The sequence below is a fragment of the Triticum aestivum genome, chromosome 5B, assembly GCF_018294505.1.
Source record: "Triticum aestivum cultivar Chinese Spring chromosome 5B, IWGSC CS RefSeq v2.1, whole genome shotgun sequence".
In the NCBI taxonomy this organism is placed as follows: Eukaryota; Viridiplantae; Streptophyta; class Magnoliopsida; order Poales; family Poaceae; genus Triticum; species Triticum aestivum.
Window position 1 is genome coordinate 649,387,140 of NC_057807.1, and position 6,805 is coordinate 649,393,944.

A 6,805-nucleotide genomic window follows, 5' to 3' on the forward strand; every position below is an offset into this window, starting at 1 on the left:
ACTACCGAAGCACACAGCAGTTTGAAACGCGTTGTCTTAATGCAGTAAAAGAGAGCAGGAGCGAGAACATGGGATTGTATCGATATGATCAAATGGTTGGTTGCTTGCCTGATGGTTCGATGCACGGATACGGTTCTTCGTTAGGGTAATCACGGTACTCCTCGGAGGCAGAACCTGTCGCAAAGGACACCGATACACAACCATCACCAAACAATGTGCAACAATATGATGCATGCATGAAACATGGCAATATGAGTGTGTTGGGCTAATGCAACTAAAACCAGAAGGGTTTGAACAAATTTGAATCAAAGATTCAAATTTCAATCTCAAATATGGCCTTTTAAAGTGCTTTTTCTTGTTCTGCTTAAAACATCAATTTAACTTGTTTGATCATGCATGAAAATAGTACAGATGGATAGATTGGATTTTTCTGATCATTTTTCATATATAATTTGTCTAATTTGGAGTTACAGAATAAAAGTTATGAATTTTTGAAGTTTAAATAATATTCTGGAATTTCCTGATTAAAATTAAAGCCAGAAATATAATTATTGCGCCAGCATGACGTCAGCATGACGTCAGTGGTCAACTGCGGCTGGCTGAGGTCAAACCTGACGTGTGGGGCCCACACGTCAGTGACAGGGGGGTTAAACAGGATTAAATTAATCCTAATTAGGGATTAGTGGCGCTGGGGCCCACTGTCAGTGTCAGGGGGGGTTGACTAACAGTAGTTAGCGCTAATCTAACCACCTGACCGACAGGGCCCACGCGTCAGTGACCCTCGGGGGTCAAACCCCAGATCGGACAAGTCAAACCCCACCGGCGACATGACGCCGGCGAGGCCCGAGACGGCGGCGAAAGTGCTTTTTGCCATTCCGGCAACCAAATGGACGGCGGAAGGCATCTACGTGTTGCTGAGGTTGAGCCGCGACTATTGGTGGTGGTGGTTGGGCTCGGGGTGGCCGGAGTTGACGGCGGCGAGCTCGGCTGCGGCGGCCGGAGTTCGGGTGCGGTCGGAATCGGCGTTGCAGGGCGTTAGGGGAGGTGTTGGTGCGTGCTACGTGCTCCTAGTGAGGTGTGGAGCACGATGGTGTGCTCGGTTGGGCGCTACGGCGACCGTGGCCACGACGGCGACATCGCCGGCGGCGTGGAGCTCTCGGCCAAGGTGGGGCTAAGGCCTAGAGGTCGAAAGAGACCAGGGGAGAAGGGGGAAACGACTCGGGGGCTCACCGCGGTTGCAGTGGGCGTCGAAGCGGGCTCGGAGACGCGCTGGAGACGGTGAATTCGACGACGATGATGGTCGGAGCCCGAAGAGGGGAACGGCGACGTGGCGGCGATGCAGGGCTTCCGGAGGCCCGTGAAGCGGTGGGGAGGAAGAGGGGGTTGTGGCGGAGCTTCTGAGCTAGTCGGGGGAGCGAGGGGTGGCCGGAGACGGCTGCTATGGCGAACGTCGGCGACGGTGGTGTTCGGCTGTGTGAGAGAGAGAGCGAGGGAGAGGAGGGAAGAGCCGAGGGCGAGTGAGAGAGAGCCGGGGGAAGGCGTGGCGTCGTCCAGGGGCATCGAGGCGAGGAGGGGAGGGCAGGCAGGCAGGGAGAGAGGTGGCGTGGCGCGGTGGCGCGCGCGCCCGCCGGCCACACTCCCCTCCCTCTGTCGGGACGAAGACGAGAGAGGAGGGAGACGGGCTGGGCCGCCTGCTGGCTGGGCCGGCCAGCTGGATGGGCGGCACAGGGAGGAGCCCAGGTAAGCTTCTCCCTTTTATTTTTTTCTGTTTTCTAATTTCTGACATTTGTTTTGATTTAAATAATATATTAAATCATTTATTTAACTTATGCCAATTTTTGCAGGGGCTAGATATATTATTCCAGAGCTCCTTTATAATTGGCATAATATTTGGACATATATTAATATATATAGTTAATATATTTCCAATGCAAATATTTATGCATTAATTCCAAATGCCCAAAATAATTACCTATGAGCTCCTAAAAATATTGGGTTGATTTTATCTCTGTCCAATATTTTCAGAGAGCAACATGAGCATTTTCTTGGACCTTTTTGGAGAAATTTTTATTTGGATCATTTTCAAAAATGATTCTGAGGGTTTCACAAATCCCCATTTCAAATTAAATGGAAATTTAAACATGATGCACACACTCTGATGCATGACTAGCTAGGGTGTGACAAAAGATCACGTTGCCGGTAACATTTGGCAACGAGTTGAACTTCAGGACTGAGAGGGTCACTTTTGACGTTGCTGACTTTCCATTGCCTTACAATGGGATACTCGGTCGTCCGGCGCTCGCCAAATTCATGGCAGCCTCTCACTATGCATACAACATACTGAAGATGCCAGGCCCGATAAGTGTCATCTCTGTCCCTGGCGACAAGAAGGATGCTCTTATCTGCGCCGACAAGATCTACCGGGAAGCAGCAGCCGCAACAAATCGCAAGTCACTTGCCGCTGAAGCTCCCGGGGCGAAGAAGAACACCAAGTCCGGCAAGAGTTCTGATGCCCACTCCGGCAAGCGCACCTCTTCGGAGTGCTGCACTACCGTCGAGGACGCACCATCGAGCTCCACCGGCAAGTGTAAGAAGACAATGGCAGCTCCACCAGAAACCAAGAAGGTGTCCGCCAAGGAGGATGGCACTGGTGGTACCTTCACCATCAGTGCCACTCTCGACCCTGAATAGGAAAGCGCGCTCATTGCTTTCCTGCGAGCGAACGTCGACGTGTTTGCATGGCAACCGTCTGACATCCCCGGTGTTCCCAGGAAAGTAATCGAGCACCATCTTGCCGTCTGTCCTCATGCGCGGCCCGTCAAGCAGAAAGTCAGGAAACAGGCACTGGAGCGCCAAGAATTCATTGGTGAAGAAATCAAGAAATTGGAAGCGGCAGGCCTTGTCAGAGGAGTGCTCCATCCTACGTGGTTGGCCAATCCTGTAGTCGTGCGTAAGGCAAACGGGAAATGGAGGCTTTGTATCAACTTTACCGATGTCAATAAAGCTTGTCCCAAAGACCCATTTCCCTTGCCGCGCATTGACCAGATTGTTGACTCCACGGCCGGATGTGACTTGCTTTCATTTCTTGATGCATACTCAGGATACCATCAGATCTTCATGGTAGAAGAAGATGACGAGAAGACCGCATTCATTACCCCATGTGGCACATACTGTTTCGTACGGATGCCCTTCGGTTTAAAGAATGTTGGTTCAACATTTGCAAGGGTAGTCAACGACGCTTTTGAGCCGCAAATGCACAGAAATGTGGAAGCCTACATGGATGACATAGTGGTCAAGAGCAAGGACAAAGCGACTCTGATTCAAGATTTAGACGAAACCTTTGCAAATCTGCGCAAGATCAACCTCAAGCTTAACCCCGAGAAGTGTGTGTTTGGAGTCCCTTCCGGCAAGCTTCTCGGGTTCTTCGTGTCTCAACGGGGAATTGAAGCCAATCCCGACAAGATCAAGGCCATTGAGCAGATTGAAGCACCAAAGCGCGTCAAGGATGTACGAAGACTTGCCGGTTGTGTAGATGCTCTCAGTAGGTTCATCTCTAGGTCTGCTGAGCACGCCCTGCCATTTTTCAAAATATTGAAAAAGGCAGGTCCAATGAAATGGACTCCGGAAGCGGAGGCTGCGCTGCAGGACTTAAAGAGATACCTGTCCTCCACTCCAACACTTGTCGCACCTAAGCCACAAGAGAAGTTGCTACTGTATATAGCGGCAACCAATCAAGTGGTTAGTGCTGCATTAGTAGCGGAAAGGGAGGCGGATGATGAGCCGGCAACCGCGGCAGATGCATCCAGCGACAAGCAGGGGACTTCACCGGCAAGCTCTGGTCCCGACAAAGATGGATTTGCGCAGGAGCGTGAGAAGATGCAGAAAAGAATGGTGCAGCGCCCAGTTTACTTTGTCAGTTCCCTTCTGCAAGGAGCTAGATCAAGGTACTCTGGTGTGCCAAAATTGCTTTTCGGCCTTCTCATGGCCTTGAGAAAGTTGCGCCATTACTTCCAAGCACATGAGATCACAGTCGTCACTCGTTTTCCGCTGAAGAGGATACTGCAAAATCCAGAAGCAACAGGCAGGATTGTCGAGTGGGCACTGGAACTGTCAAGCTTTGCTTCAGTTTGATGGAAGCTTACGTTGATGAAGTGAGAAAGCTAGAAGAGCACTTTGACGGCCTGCAGATGGAACATGTTCCAAGACCTCAAAATGACATTGCCGATGGCCTGTCGAAGTGCGCTGCACTTAAGTTACCTGTGGAACCAGGGATCTTTGTGCTCAAGCTGACTCAACCATCCGTAACGCCATCAACTGGACAGAGCAAGAAGAGGAAGTTGATTTCTGGTGACTATTTTTCGGCAGAGCTCCCCGAAGCCGCCGCCAAGAAGGTCATCAAAATCAACACCAAGGGTGCTGAGGAGCAGTCTGCTCCGGCGAGCCCTAGGGTTTGTTCCGTTGAAGCAAACGCTCCCGACAAGTTTTGCTCCGGCAAGCTTGCCGGGGAACATCAAGCTCCGACTCAGCCGCAGGTTCTTGCCGTAGGAGCGGATGTTCCCGCAGCAGCAGATGTGCCTTTAGTCCTTGTTGTCGAGCCGCAAGCTCCAGCGTGGGCGCAGCAGATTGTCCGTTTCCTTCAGACAGGGGAGCTTCCCGAAGAGCAAGAAGAAGCGGAAAGAGTAGCCCGGCAGTCAAGTACGTACCAGTTTGTCAACAGCACACTGTACAGAAGAAGACTCAACGGCGTGAAATTGAAGTGTATTCGCCGGGAAGACGGACAAGAGCTGTTGGCAGAGATACATGGAGGCATATGTGGTCACCACATTGGCGCAAGAGCACTTGCCGGCAAAGCATTCCGGCAAGGTTTCTTTTGGCCAACAGCCCTCCAGGATGCAACTGCACAAGTAACCAAGTGTGAAGCGTGCCAGTTCCATTCCAAGCAGATACACCAGCCAGCTCAAGCTCTCCAGACGATCCCTTTATCCTGGCCATTTTCGGTCTGGGGGCTCGACATCCTCGACCCCTTTCCCCGAGCTGTCGGGGGCTTTGAGTACTTGTACGTTGCAATCGACAAGTTCACAAAGTGGCCGGAAGTGGAACCAGTGAGGAAGGTGACAGCACAGTCAGCAGTCAAGTTCTTCAGGTCGATTGTTTGCCATTTCGGGATCCCTAATAGGATCATCACCGACAACGGCACGCAATTTACGAGCCGCACCTTCATGCAGTACGTCCAAGATCTTGGCGCCAAGGTCTGCTTTGCTTCTATTGCTCATCCGAGAAGCAACGGTCAAGCGGAGAGGGCGAATGCTGAAGTGCTGCGCGGGCTCAAGACCAGAACTTTCGACAGGCTACGCAAGTGCGGAAAGAACTGGATTCAGGAGCTGCCGGTGGTTCTTTGGTCGATCAGGACGACGCCAAATCGAGCCAGTGGCCAGGCACCTTTCACTCTAGTCTATGGAGCAGAAGCAGTTCTCCCCACGGAACTCGTATACGGATCACCTCGAGTGCTCCCTTATGATGAGCTTGAGCAAGAGCAGCTGCGACAAGATGACGCGCTGCTCCTTGAGGAGAACCGTCTTCAGGTTGCTGTACGAGCTGCTCGATACCAGCAAGCTTTGCGCCGCTACCATAGCCGCAAAGTTAATGCCAGAAGTCTCGAGGAAGGCGACCTTGTTCTTCGGCGCGTTTAGTCCGCCAAGAATTCCAACAAGTTGACGCCGAAGTGGGAAGGCCCTTACCGGGTGAAACGAGTCACTAGGCCTGGCGCTGTCCGCCTTGAGACCGAAGATGGCATTCCGGTGAGCAACTCCTGGAACATTGAGCATCTTCGTAAGTTTTACCCGTAGGGCGCGGTTGCCGGAACCCGTTCCGGGAACCACCTTTTGTACAAGTCTTGCCGATGTTGCATCTAATCCTTTGTACAAAGCCGGGCGCAGAACCCGTGCATAAGTAAAACTCATGTGCTCCGCACATCTTGTCAATTTCATGCTTTTTACTTTGCATGCGTTATCTGACACTTTGTGCAGCACCTACCCCCGGTAAGCAATAACGAGCCGTAAGGCTCCATATCTTTATTTTCTCTTCTTTCTTTCTCTCAAAAAGGAAAGGAAGATTCCCTCGCACACAAGTTTGCCAGGGGGAAAGGAGAAGATAATGGTGTGGATCGGGCATCGTTCAAGGATGTTTCGCCTTACCGGGTTACTGGAAAGCAAGTGACAGAAAAGCTAAGTTGCCAAAGTTTGAGCAATCAGTTTTTAAATTTTTAAGTTATCTTCCTCAAACGACCGTGCTTTGTATGGAAAACCTGTGCGCGGAGGAACCAACTCATAGCTAGTTGCGCCCTTACTTTGTTTCGAGTCCGCTCAACAACTTAAGTGAGCTACGACTAGTTGCGACAAGGTTTCTTGTCGGAAGCGGCACCGCCAGTAGGCTGCTGACGTCCCGCACTCAGCGCTCGCGGCTCAGGTGCCTGCGCCGACAAGTTCCCTAAAAGCGTAGGGCAAAAGCATACAAAGGAAGGAATCAAGTAAAGGAAATAACATAGCAATCTCTACCCAAAATAGAGTTATATTACAAGATAACTTGTCGCAGTTCTAACAGATTGTTCCCATAACATGACCAACAGCGACAAGGAAAAAAGAGAAAACGGGCGGCCTAGTCTACGCGATCGCCCTCAACCCTCTTGATTTCGCTCACCTTGTCCACAATGGGTGCGACAAGGGCCTCGAGCGCCTCCAGATCAGCATCCGGCGGCAAGGACCTGAGGACGTTGGTGAGGTTGAGGCCTGGGTTGCGGAAGGCCACC